The 12,249-nt window shown below is 48.3% G+C and overlaps 1 protein-coding gene across 2 annotated transcripts in view; it reads left to right on the forward strand.

Annotated features, from left to right (window-relative positions):
• The first annotated feature begins 2,944 nt into the window (after positions 1–2,944).
• The window catches only part of CD151 (CD151 molecule (Raph blood group)), a 31,791-nt gene continuing 22,486 nt past the window's right edge, over positions 2,945–12,249 (forward strand). For both annotated transcript variants that reach the window (XM_058026800.1, XM_058026801.1), the window contains exon 1: positions 2,945–3,022. The gene's annotated coding sequence lies outside the window, so the exon portion shown is untranslated. The remainder of the gene's footprint in view (positions 3,023–12,249) is intronic.

Genomic DNA, 12,249 nt, shown 5'->3' on the forward strand with positions numbered 1-12,249 from the left:
TAGAGTTAAGAATTTGGTTGCCTTTAATCCTTGTGCCCTGGCATGGCTCCAGCTGGATGTCCATGCATTACAGAACTAATCACTCTGCAGTTTTGACCAAAAAATTATTACTCATTTCCCCTGCTATAAACTGATAGCACAAGAAGTTCCTTGTAACATATATTTTTTGTAAGCAGGAAAGGGTGGATTTTTGTTTCAAGGATGACAAAGTGGCACAGAATTTGAGTAGGCTGAGCTTGGACAACAGTAAGCAGCAGGGTTGGGGTTTATTACTGGAAGGTCTTTTGTTGTCTCTCAGCACAATCATTAAGTGTCCTCTTGCAAGACCCGGGGTATCTTGCTAGTTTTTAAACCTGTCTGTTATCAGATCTAAATGAGACCAGAATTTCCAAAAAGTTCTTCATTTTACCACATCCCCCTTTTTTATCAGAATCTCTCCTGCCTCTAAATGGAAGCTCTGGGAGCAGCCACCCTTTGTAAGTGACTGTTGGAAACTGTAGCATAAATGCAAATAATGAGATATCCTGAGGGGGCATGAGATGAGGGAGGATGCAAAATAAGACTGCCTGGGGGCTTATACATTCACCATATTGGCTCCAGCCTTTTAGTGAACAAGTGACTTTTTGCACATAATCTGTAAGGTATTTTGGAATCATATCACAAGAAAGGACTCTTCTTACAGCCTGGGAAGCCTTGTCCTGGCACATGCAACAGTGCACCTGTGTACACAATCAGGTGTAGGGGTAAAAGCAAAAAAGCCAGCTGCTCTGATAAGTAGCCATGGTCCCACAAATCCCTGCAGGCCGGCAAAGGGACCTCACTCTGCTTTGCTTTCACTTGTCTGTTTCATGTCAATATGCTAAGGGGAAGCATAAGAGGATTAGGCTGACAGCATCTCTTTGAAAAGCCAAAACAGGGCTGAAAAGAGAGCATTAAGCCATAGTGTTAAATTTGAAGCTTTTCCACAGGACAAATGCAGAAATTGCAAATGTTTGAGATGTTGTTTTCTAGTACCTTCTTTATTCCAGGTCCAAGGGACCTTTTCCATTTACAAACAATTAATGAGTTCCTGTTATGAGGATCATGCAGTCACCCACACATTATTATTTTCTGTCCTGTCACCTTCTTCTGTTTATGTCATTTCATTATCTTTTTACTTGTTGATTGCTTAGACTATGAACATATATATTTGTTGCATTAATAAGTAGATGGGACTCAGTTTCTTCATGCAGAAAAGTCAGTTCTTTATTCACAAAGGTTATATTTATAGGAAATAGCAGAAGGCACTTAGACCTAATTGGCTAACAATACATTTACAGTTTATTGGCTGGTAAATGACTAGGCTGTATGTCTGTCAAATCTCTCTATATTTGGTTAGTTTACATATTTTGTTCACTGATTCCTGTGGGACAGATTTCTTGTTTATTACCAGTGCAACTTATTTTCCTCTCTAAGAATAAGTTGTTATGCAAACAGATTCTCCAGATTTCTTCACCTGGGAACTTAGCTAGCTGCACTTGGAAGAAGTAACAGGCCAGCTGGTAATGCAGCAGAGCAAGGCCTAATTTCATAATGCCTTTTTTTCATAATATCTTTACCTGCATGCAACATATATTGACCAAATACGTCATCTGCAATTATAAATGTATCTCACAGTCCATCATGCACCTTCAAATGCTCTGTTTGGCAGTTTCCCGTTCAGTGCCAATAGACCCAGGCAGGGCCCTGCAGTTCAGAGCTTTGTTAGGAGGTGCTCATTACTTCTCTGGCTATTGATGAGTCACACGGAAATTTTGCTTGGCGTGGCTACAACAACCCGGCTCCAGCCTCTCCAGCCTGCAGGGCATGTTTATATACATATGTATATATATGATGCTGCAAACACTGAAAATACTAGTCCACAGGAGACCTGACCAGGTAAAATTAGTCTCCTCAAGGTAAACCAGTATCTGCAGTAAAAAAAAAAAAAATCTATTACTCCAGCAATAAACTGAGAATGTGGAGGTGGGGGTCCTGTGGTGTATGTCGCCTGTACCTGCAGGCTCTCCCAAGCACAAAGAAGCACTTGTGCCTGGTCGTGCCCATTTACTGGCCCAAGTCTGCTGGGGTGGGGAGGTTATGTGGTTTCCTCTTTGGACATGAAATCCTGGACATGGCAAGAAGGCCCAGTGTGGCAACGCAGGGCTCCACCAAGGAGAGGCAGGACCCGGGCAGGGCCCGGTGTCTCTTGTGGCTCCCATGTTCTGCCACGTATTCCCTGAAACAAATCTGTCACCGTGCAGGCTGATCCCCCAAGGCTCTGTTTGATCACTTGGTTCTCCGGCAGCTCTGAGCTAAAGTGAGCTTCGTCCTTGGGAAGCATGAAGTGATTTCTGAGTCGGGCATATGCAGAAGTTAAGGAAAGTACTCAGGAGGTTCTAAACTGGCCTCTCCATTCCCTGCCAGCTCTCCTCTCTTCATCCCACTCCTGCAAAGCCATGCGAGGCCACTCAGCCATGGAGAGGGCGCCAGTGTTTTCCCGGGAGCATCCCTCGCACAGGGCTGCTGCTTAGCACAGAAGTATGCGGGCTGTGGCTCAAGTGAGGTAATGGGAGGATGAGACAATGTGCCAGTCAGGGCTTGATCCTGATTTACAGGGTGTTTCATGGAGAACACTTTTAACAAGCAGATCTGACGCCTTAAAAACAAAACAAAACAAAACAAAACAAAAAAACAAAAACAAACAAAAAAAAAAAAAAGCCGCTCCATCTGGAGTTCTCTGTAACGTGTTGCCTGCGGCAATGGAAACGGCAACGTGAGCCGCAGGAGCCGAGAGCCGTGGTTGCGGACGGCCCAAGCCGGAGGGCCGGGCCGAGCGGGCCGAGCGCGGCCGGCCGCGGGGGAGGCGGCCCGGGCTGGGGTGGGCCGGGCCGGCCGCGCCCCCCTCCCGCCCTCCGGAGGGTTTCTGCCGTCCCTCCCCGCCGGCTCCCTCCGCGCAGCGCGGCAGGTCGGGGCGTGCGGCGGCGCCGAGCGGCGGCCCAGGGTGAGGCGGAGCGCCCGAAATGGCGGCACCGGTGGGACGGGGAGGCGGGGGCGCCGCGGCCCGGGGGAGCGGGGCCGGGGAAGGGGCTGGGGCGGCTGCACGGTGGAGCCGGGCACGGCGCGGCCCCGGGCCCCGTGGGCGGCAGCGGGGCCCGGCTCTCCGTCCGTCCCTGCCGGCACCCGTGGGGACCTGGCCGCGGCCACCCGACCCCGGCTCACCGCAGCCCCGCTTTGCTTCCCCTCCAGCGCCCTGGGCATTGCAGGGGCTTGGCCCTTGTATGCTTTGTTGGTTTGGGTTTCTTTTCCTTAGAAAAGTGTTTTAACCTGTTGCGGGTGATGTCATAAACTTTGCACAGCCCGCGGAATTAGTAAAGGTGTTCTGAATGTTGCCATACATCTTGTAAAAGGATTATTACCCACCTCCGCCTTTTGTTCAGGTAAATTTCCCTGTTGTTCAAATAAAGAATTGGCCTTTATGCTGGGCTTGCAGGACCCTTGTAGGCGGAGGAGGGGGAGAACGAGTGCTTGTTTACCGCACAGTCCCGGCGATTTTCTGTTCTCTTCTTTTTCTGGAAGCTGCATCAGATGGGGAGCTGGTGGCAATGAGTTATTTCTGCACCGTGGTGCTGCTTGCCATGAGGAGTCTTTACTAGTAGCTTCTTCTTCCTGTCCTCTCATGAAGAACATAAAGTGCGGTAATTTTTTTATTTTTAAAGTCTGACTTTTCCTGAGGGCTTTTGTAATCAACTTGTTGCAGTATCCTGTTGAGTTTTAGTAGTGACATGTCTTTATTTCAGGCTACTCAATAGCATCCCCTAAATTCTGCCCTGCTTCACTTCCTTTGTCCTTCTACAGTGCTTCCTTGGCTTTCTCTGAGTGATGCCCTCTAGAAAAAGGGTTGCTTGAAATAGCATCACCCAACAGTTTTGAAAGATGTCTCCTTTGAGAAAAGACATTTCCTTTGTGACATGCATGTCCAATGCCAAGGTTCTTAGGGAAGCTTTGGGTGTGATGGATGGTCTTACCAGCTGGTATTGTGGAGGCTGAAGAGTCAAAGACTCTCTTAGCGTGCCACCAGTAGGACAAAGATCGATCCCAGTTCTCCTGCCAAAGGACTGTCTGGTGGTGGAGGGAGCAGAGTGAGCTGTTGCTGAGTTCATGGTAACTAGAAAAGTCAGTGCAGAAGTTTCAGTGCATATATATTCTCTGAAGCATTTTGTGTGCCTGGGACAGGCAGTTCCCAGTGTGTGGATTGTTGGAAGCTGGGGTGGCATCACTTGTGCTTTATGCATCTGGTGGCAAGTCCCTGTCACAGGCACAGGGCTGGCTCACACAGGTGGGCTCTGGTTTGCCGTAGCTGCTCTGGTGCCAGCACTTCTGTGTCAGATGCCCTTGCTGGCAGCTTGAGCTGCGAGCTGGAGGAGGTGGCAGCTTTTGAGCTCCTCCATGTAATTCACCTCAGATTACATCCTTGCTCTGTGGTTTGCTGATGGGGTCTTTGAGTTCCCAGCCTGTATTTACTTCTGGTCATATGCTGTATTTCTGCAAAAAGTGTGCTTCATTCCAAACTGTTGCTTGTGTTCATTGCCCTGTGGCTTCTGCAGTGGAGAATGACTCCCCCAGTTGCCTGCTAGAAGTCCTGGCACTCCCTTCTGTGTGCTGGCTTCAGGGATCAATGAGAAGATGCCTTTTCTGAGTGCTTGAAATAATGTTCCTTGTGTGACACTTCATTTTACTCTGGAGTCTGAGGTGGTTAATCCCTCTTGTGGTACATTTTGTGAGAGTTTAACCAGTTAGTTTTGTTTCTCCTAACTCAAAGCAGGTGTGTTAAAGGGGTTTTATTTGCTGCTTGCAGTGCAGCGTCCGAAAGTTTCTCTCTTCGGGTGTGATACATTCTTCAATAAGGGGGTGGAAGAAAGCTGCTGGTATTCCCTGTCAAGCAAAAATGCTTGGTGGGAGTGGCTGTGAAGGGCTCTCTTTTCCCTTAGGAACTTTCCAGCAGGCCTATCATTCCCAGCAAGTAAAACTTGTATCCTGACTTGAACTGTTTCCATCACACATGCACAGAAGGCAACAACTCCCTAGCTCTTGAGACAGTCCAGAGGGGGTTGATTCGAGAGCTGTGTCTTTTCTAGCCAGGTTATCCCACAGGCAAATTCACTTGTTCCCTCTACACAGTTTGGCTTCTTAGCTCAGGAATGCATTGAACTGTTGGTTATGGATGGAAGGAAGATGTTTGTTTACATGTGTTTGTTTGTGTAACATCTTTTATCACCATGTGTGGTAGTCTGCTTGTGGCAGACTATCCTGTCTGGCATTTCCAGGTAATTTGATCATTTATAAAGCAGTCATACTGTCCCTCTGTTCTTCTTGTGCCTTCTAAGGCAGAAGCTTAGAAAGAAAAAATTTGACAGCTTCTGAAAAACAAAAAGGGTAGCTGTGCTTTTTCATGTCCCAGTTTACCATTACTATCCCCAGTGGCCTCATCAGCCTTGTTCCTTAAGCCTCCTGAGGGGATGTTCTACCCCTCAACTCTACTTTCTGCTCTTGAGCTCAGCACTGGGTTATCTCCAGCTCTCCCTGGGTGTGTGCACTGACAGCTGAGGTGACGGAAAGCCTGAGGGAGGGGTACTCCTGGAAATGACAGCTCATCTCAGCTTCTCTGGCTTTGAGGAACAGAAGCCTAAGTCTCCTTGGTTGTTTAAAAACCTTCAAGATCCTAAGGTACAGACCAGGTCTCCTTCTGTCTCATTCACTCATCCTGCCTTTCAGACACTGAATGTGGTTTTTCTTTGCCACAGCAGAGCTGAAATGAAATAAAGTGTCACTGTAAAACCATCCCATTTTCCCATCCTTTTTTGTACGTGCATTTTGACAGAGCTTTTCCCCAGGATGGTGACCGTCTTCCCAGTCTGTGAGAAATGTGCTTTTCCCTGCTACCCTGTGTCTGAAGCCAGGGTGTGGAGGGAGAAATGAGGAATGGCAGGTGTGTGGAATGGGGATGAGGTGTTCTGTCAGTTCTGTGGAATGTGCCTCATTCCATCCCTCCCCACAGCACAGGAGCTGTTGGCTGCCAGGCCCTCTTGGCAGGGATCTGCCCTATAGTAGCAGCACTGCTGATGGGCATCTCCCCTCAGTGCTCCTCTCTGTCCTGCCTGCCAGACTCCTCTGGGTGTGATCTCACAGCCTGGGATCCTGGGGAGTGGATTCAGGGAGTCCTACTAAGTCCTGTGTCCTGGCTGCTGGCAGTCATAAAACCCTTGGCAAAATGAGCAGGAGGGTGATGACTATTTTTTCCGCTCCTGGAATTTCATGGCTGAGTAAGAGATATGTTTTGGGCTCTGGACATTTGGGTGTGGCCAGCTTGGTCCACGTTTCTAGCCTGAATTTCTTGTGCTGGTTGGGCAGTTATGACCCCAGTCCAAGCTGGAAAACTGCTGTGCAGCTCTGTATGGCCAGAGTGCAGTAAGCTCAACATGGCACTGAAAGTGTGTCCTTAGAAGGATGCAAGCAGAATTGATGCCATGACATGCCAGCTGGGCTTTTCATGGCGTTACATATATATATATATATATGTGTGTGTGTGTGTGTGTGTGTGTGTGTGTATTTCATGCATGCTGTTGAAGCCAGTAGTGGTGGACATTATTGGAGGCAGGATACCAGTTTAGTGCGATAAGGAAGGACATCAGGAATTCTGTTCTGCAGCAGTTGAGGGAGGGTCCTTGGCAGGTGTTTAAATTCATTTGGGTGCTGATCTACAGGCACTGTCTGCAGGGTGCAGCCAGGCAAATACACACTGTGTAGCTCTGATGGACATTGCATTGCCTGCATCCCTGTCAGCTGCCATGGAGCTGCCTTTCCTTCCTGCTGAGGTGAGTGCATCCTAGAGGGGAAGTGTGGAGGATGTGGCATGGCCTCTTAAGAGAGGTGGAAATGAGATGTGTGGGAGGTGCAAGAGAGGATGTTGCTCAGACCCACAGGTTGTTCCTGGCGGCGGTAATGAGGCTTCATAAAGAAAAGCTGAGGCAGAAGTCGGCGACATAAAATGTTTGGCATTGATCATTGTTTCTTATCTGTGGCTGGTGCCAGATTTGGATACAAAAGGAGCAAAGTTCACTTGTTCAACCCAGGTTTTCTTTGCTTTTATAAGAAAGAAAGTAGCAGTGGGGAGCTGAGGCAGTGGGCAGAGTTGTAAGGGTGAGTGCGTGTGCTTTGGTGGAATCTGTCCTTGTAGCTGTGATGTGGAAGATGGATGCTCTTAAGGCATGGTGGGGTTGGGCTGAAATTTGCAGCATGTTTCCCAGATGTCTCTGCCACTGTAGGAGAGGGGGAGGTTTAAAGGAAGAAACACCCTTTGAAGATACTGGGGAGGAAGATCTGCTGTGCTGTACAAATGGACAAGGTGAAAACATGTCTGATACCTCACCCTAGAACACTTCTGCTCCTATGGGGAAGAAGTGGACAGGAGAAAGATCAAGCAGATGATTACTATTTTGCACTATTGGCATTGCATAGTGGAATAACAGGTGTGTTTTAGAGTCTGGGCTACATTTGAATCTTGCTGATCTTGCTGGACTGTCCAGTCCCAGCCAGAAAAGTGCTGTACAGCTCTATAGGTGCATCTCAGACAGCAGTGCAGTCAGCTCAACACAGACTGAAAGTAGTCCTTGGCAGCTCTTTCAGTACAAGCATATGATATACCAGCATAGCTGGAGGATGAACAATGGATTAATTGGCTCATTCACTAATGAAATTCAGTTAAAACTGGGACCAAGAGTGTTTGGGCTAGGAATTACTGTGGGAGGTAGGAATTAGTGTGGGAGAGGTTTCTGTTTTGTCTGGAGTGAGTGGCTGACCTGTTATCTGCTAGAGGAGCAGCCACAATGCCTCTGTGGTTTTTAGGGAGTACTCTGGCCCTCACTGTCCATCACGGTGCAACAATAAAGAAAATAAGGAGGAAGGATGGTTTTGGTGAAATTTATCTCCTATCAGAGCCAAGTGGCAGATAGCAGCCACGATGACATTTCTGACATGCCAGGCAGTGAGCAGGACTTTTGTAGTGTCTGACAAGGCAGGCGTGAGTCATGGCTTGTGAATGTCAGTACTTCTCCTTAGCTTTGGTGGAATCCAGAAGGGAGGAATTCATATCCCACATCTCACCCCCACACTGCCCTGGGAACAGAGATGGTTGGCTCCTTTTCTCCATGGTCAGTGCTGCATGCAGAGCTCCCAGGGAGGTGATGGGGAGCTGTGTGTGCCATCACAGGGGTGTACAGTGAGAGCAGAAGCCAGGCACATGGACACGTGGGAGCAGGAGAGCATCTCCTGGTTCTGTGTTGGGTGCTCCATGCAAGGAATGTGTGGATGGGAAAGTGTTGGGCTTTGTGCTTGTGGTTTTGGCTGTTGAAGCAGGGAAAGGGTGAGTCCAGTCCTGTGTGGAAGTACCACTTGCTGAAGAGTTGACCTGTGGTTGATTGCAGGTTCCCCCTTGTGTGTGGAATTAGCCCTTTTCCATCTTTGCTGGGAGACTTGGCTAAAGGTGAGAGGTCTGCTGGAGGTGAGGAGACATCTGGTGTGGTCTCCAATGTGCCTTGTCCACTTGGAGGGTTTTTTAAAGGACATATTTCTTGTTATTGGGAGGATCTCCTCCTATATTTGGGGAAGAAGAATGGTCAGGGTGGTTCCTGCACCTTTGAGTCCCAGTTGTCGGGGTTTTTCCTTCTCCTGGGCAGGGAAAGAGTGCATGTGTCTGGCTGAGCTCATGTTTGAGGAATGAGGCTGTGCTCAGCCTCAGAAACGGGCTCTGGAGAGACAAACAAAAGCCTGCTCTGTCCATTGTGCACCCCACATGGTTCACCTCTGGTGTATGCAGTGTGTCTGAGACAGGAAGAAAAAAGGGAGCTTAAATGACTGTGCTTGGACCCGGACAAGATCTCGTCATTGCTGACTTCACCGGGCTGTTTGCCCTCAGGCACTGTGGAACGTGCATCCTTCTCACAGGTGTGCTGCTGGAAGCCTGGAGGAGGGAAAAGCAGGCAGTGGAGAGGAAAACCTCTGCTTTCACTGGTGTCCTGAGCTTTACTTTGGCTGCAGCTGTCTCCTTGTGGAAGAGAACCCCCTTGTAGGAAAAAGGGTTTTATGGTTTGCTACTTCATAGAGAATTGTAACAACCTTTTAAGAAAAAAAGAAGGGAGGGGAAAGCCAGCTTAGATGAGAGCAGTGAGAGTAGCCAAAATAAATTCTTGTAGTTACATCAATGTGATTCTTATCAATAACACATTTACAAGGGGATAAGTGGGAAACTGATTTCTCTCTCTATGAGGGCATAACTGCTGTGAATCATCAGTATCCTCATAATTTCTGACACTGATAACCATGTGTGGCCAGCTCTGGTCCCCTCTCCCTGCATTTTCCTGCCCTGGACTGTCAGAGGTAGAACACTCTTTTGGCTCAGGTGAGTAATAGGAGGAAAATTTTCTGTGCTAAAATTGACCTGGTTATCTCCAGCATCGATTTTAGGGTTTTTCTAAATTCTTCAAGAGCAAGAGATAAGTTTTGTTTTCTGGGTTCCTCTATCCTTGTCTGTGCTAGAGGAACCTCATTTTCACAGTGGGTATTTAGTATTGAAGGTAGTGACTTGGTTTCTTCAGAAACTTTTGACTGTGTTTTTCTTAGATTTTCTCGTGGGTATGTTTTGCTTTTAATACTTAAAGACTTACTGAGAGTCTTAACCTACAAGTGAGCTTGCTTTTCCCCTCCTGCTCACTAATGGCATTGGGTGAATTGAAAGATGGATAATGAGTCTGCCCAGCAACGGAGAGCAAAGTGCTCTGCTGCTTTTGCTGAGCTCAGAGAAGTCTGGATGCTGGGGATGTGCCAGTTATGTTTTTAGAGACTCCTGAGGGAACAAAGTATGGCTTCTCCCATCTCCTGAGGTATTCTTGAGTCTTCTTGGTATTTGAGGGTTATTCCAGGGTAGAATGTGCTACTGTAGAATATAGAGTGGACTGTTTCTAGACTTTAAATGTTAAGCTTTAAAATAACAGGAGATCAGATGAGATGATAATGGTTCCTCCTGACTTGAAAATTGACCTCTAAGGTGGATGGGGTGGTTGTGGGGAGGATTAAGTTTCAAAGTAATTTTAGGCTTTCCTTTGTTGAAGCTTCTTCATAGAGTCCTAAGTTAACAGGAGGGTGGTTTGGTGGAGAAATCCCCTTCAGCATTTTCCTGCTCCCTTTGAAGTCCAGCTGTTTTGTGCTGGCATCTGTTAGAACTCTTTCCCACTTTCTTTTCCTTGCCAGCTCTAAATGAAGTGGGTGATTACACTGTCATGGTTTAGCCCCAGCCAGCAATTATGTACCATGCAGCCACCCCTCCCTCATGCCTCCGCCCTGATGGGATGGGGTGAAGAATCAGTAAAGTAATATAATTAGAAGTTATGGATTGTGATAAGAGCAATTTATCAACTGAACCAATGTAAAATATAATGATAGTAGTAATAATTTTAATAATACCAATAGTAGTAAAGAAAAGGAGAGTGAGAGAGGAATAAACCCCAAGAAACACAAATGATGCACAACACAACTCTGTGGCTTGTCCCCCAGCAGTGATGAGCTCCAGGGCAGCTCCCCCAGTTTATATTCTGAGCCTCACATTTTATGGCATGGAACATCCCTTTGGCCACTTTGGATCTGCTGTGCTGGCCATGGACCTTCTCTGGCATGGAACATCCCTTTGGACAGTTTGAATCAGCTGTCATTCTGTGGCATGGAACATCCCTTTGGCCAGTTTGGATCTGCTGTCCTGGCCGTGGTGTTTTCCTTCCTGTGCACCTCCCTAATGGCAGAGCGTGGGAAAGGGACCAGTCCTTGATCTAGAGTAAGCACTGCTTAGCAACAACCAAAACATGTTTGTTATCAACATTGTTCTCACAGTAAATCCAAACCACAGCACTGCACCGGCTACTGAGGGGAGCACGGACTGTATCCCAGCCCAAACCAGGACGTCCACTGAGACAGACTGACCCGAGTTGCTGTGCTGATTATGATGGCTCTGTTCCCTTCAGGGAGAGCTGCCCTGTGCCTTTGCTCGAAGCTGCAGAGAGGAGCAGAGCCAGCCCAGCTCCCCGTGGTGCCACGGGCACAGCCAGGTGCTTCAGGGCAGCCGTGGTTGCCGTGGGGCTGGGGGATTTCTTTGGAGCGCAGTGGTGCGTGCCGTGGAAGCAGGGAGTTCTTTGCAGCCGTCTCCTGCTGCCAGCCCCGGGGAAGGGCCAGCCCTGGAAGCAGGGAGTTCTTTGCAGCCCGTCTCCTGCTGCCAGCCCTGGGGAAGGGCCAGCCGTGGGCCCAGGGAGTTCTTTGAAGCCCGTCTCCTGCTGCCAGCCCCGGGGAAGGGCCAGCCAGTGATTGCCTGGAGGCAGCCCTTGCCTCCCGTTGTTTATCCACATGCTGGTGCCTCCCAGTCAAGTTTGCAGGCTGCTCCAAAAACAGCTGCGTAAATGGTTTTGGTGGAGTCATTAAAACGTGCTGCACAAGGGCAGGGCGGAAGGGGGAGGAATGTTTTATTTTTGGCTGGGAGTTGATTAATTTTACTGGAAGAACGATACTTTTCAAGGCAGCCTTATGCAGCGTTGATTGAGCATTGTTTCCAGCACTGCTCCTATAGCAACAGGAGAGAGACAGGTCCTATGAACTTCGACTTACAGCTCTGGGAAATGAAATGTCATTTAATTGCCCTTGACTGTGCTTGATATTTGATCTGACTCTAATAAAGTGATTTTAGCTGTGGAGAGGAATATAACTCCTCAAATCGTTCAGTGACCACTTCAGAACACCTCCAGAGACAATGTTACTGGGGATACGTATGAGGACTGATGGACAGAAGAGACTTCTTGTCCATTCCTGGTGCTGCTGTTAGAAAAGTGGGTATTTCCAGATGTGAGTGTTCCCACATGAGGATATTCTGTGTAGAAAGGGAGGCTCCTGAAGTTGTCACTGGCATCTGTGGCTGCCACGATGAGGTGAGAGCTGCTGTTGCCCCGTTCTGTATCTGCATGATGTTCCCTTTTCTGTCTGTGTGCCAGGGCACTGCACAGTGCATCACCCCATTCCTGGTGCTGCAGGTACCTGCTCCACTGCTGGCATGCTCAGGTTTGCTCTGGCATGGCTGGCACCAGTCCTGAGCTAATCAGCAACAGGTCTGAAGCAGTAAGAATGTTAACCTTGGTTTCC

Source organism: Melospiza georgiana, chromosome 6, assembly GCF_028018845.1.
Source record: "Melospiza georgiana isolate bMelGeo1 chromosome 6, bMelGeo1.pri, whole genome shotgun sequence".
NCBI classification, from domain to species: Eukaryota; Metazoa; Chordata; class Aves; order Passeriformes; family Passerellidae; genus Melospiza; species Melospiza georgiana.